Below are 1664 nucleotides of genomic sequence, written 5' to 3' on the forward strand. Positions count from 1 at the left end.
GTTCAATTTGTATTGAACCATCTTCCAGATTGCTGGGAGGATTTTTATTTGAGTAAACAAATGCTGGTTAAAGTTTTCTAGTAGAAGTTACAGCTTTTCACATTTACATGTATTTGTGTTTGAATCAGCATCGAGAAAATCATTTCAGTGTGCTTAACTTTCAGGTTTATTGATAGGGTCAGCCTCAGTTCCCAATTCAGGTTTGTATAGCCAGTAGGTAAACTGTTATTTTTATAAACATGGCTTGTATGTTGTAAATTAAGGGTTATCAGCAGGCCTGCAATTCATTATCATCTTTATAAAGGGATGACCAAGGAAAAGGCAAGTAATGTCAAATCTTTTTTTTCCCTGCTTTTGTTTTATGTATTTTTCCATCACCATTTATCTCTACCCCCCCGCTCCCCCCCTCACCCCATGACAAACCTGCTGGCCAAGTCACAAAATGTATAAACCTTATTGGTATTTATGTCTGGAGAGTTCCTCTCTATGGTATGCTTCTAGCTGTACTTAGTTAAATCTATGCTAAGGTGTATTAAGAGAAAAGGAGAGATAAGATATGTGACAAATTTGTTAGGTGATATTGATAGATTAATCAGTCTGCACATGCAGTATGAATCCATTTTTTTTCAACAGCACACACTCAGTTTTTAGCTATATGTCAGACACTATGATGGACCCTTGGGATACAATTATCAATAAACCGCAAATCCTAATCACAAGGAATGTGTGGTCTCCATGAGATATACAAAGATAAAAGATAGGAAATACACTAAAAAAAGAAGTTTGAAGAATGTTTCAGAGGGGTTTAGGCAGAAGTAGAAAAATATTTCAACTCTGGTTGTTTTTGTGGGGATGCAAATAATGAGAGGGATCCGATCTGAAGTGCCTGCTGCACATACTGTGGTACTCACCTGCGTACTGCTTTCTATTACAATGTTGTGGAAGACAGCTAGCTACTTACAGACCAGAATGCTTCCAGAAGAAAGGGGCACATTTAAACTGCTGATTCCTCACCCTCCTGGATGGTGTTGAGTCGAACAAATAACAAATAAAGAATTGTTATTATCCTTCCTGCATGCCCAAAAGAAAGCAGAATATGAATCCCAGAAAGTAATTTCAAGAAGTTACTTGTTCTCAGGTTTTGCTCTAGTATATTAGGAGGTGTATATTACAGACACGGGAATTCAAGTGCTCGAGTTATGTACACAAGAGCTGAGTCCCTGAAAATATGACTGCGACAGAGAACACACAGTTATTCTCTAGATAATAAGATGATTCGCTTTCTGGTGACCAGATGGAGGAGTGATGGATAAAATAATCATCTATTCTTAAGTCCAAAAGACCCATTATGATATTAAAAGGAAAGATCTTATGTTTCTCAAATTTAATTTCAAGTAAAAGGAATTAAAATAAACATACATAGTAATTTTAAGTAGCAAAATGTCTTCACCCATTAGCAGTTAAAAGAAAAATCACACAGTATCAATTCACTTGCATAAGCTATTGCAAGCCAATCAGTACTTGATGTCATAGAATTTGGACTGATTTAGGGACTAGTCCCTGCAATTTATTGTCTATGGCAAAGTAATTTCAACTTAGAAAATATATGCAACACAGAGAGCTACATAATTGGATGTGGAAAATGTCTCTTGTTCTTTCTTTTA

Source organism: Myotis lucifugus, unplaced genomic scaffold (genome assembly GCF_000147115.1).
Source record: "Myotis lucifugus unplaced genomic scaffold, Myoluc2.0 scaffold_1173, whole genome shotgun sequence".
Taxonomy (NCBI): domain Eukaryota; kingdom Metazoa; phylum Chordata; class Mammalia; order Chiroptera; family Vespertilionidae; genus Myotis; species Myotis lucifugus.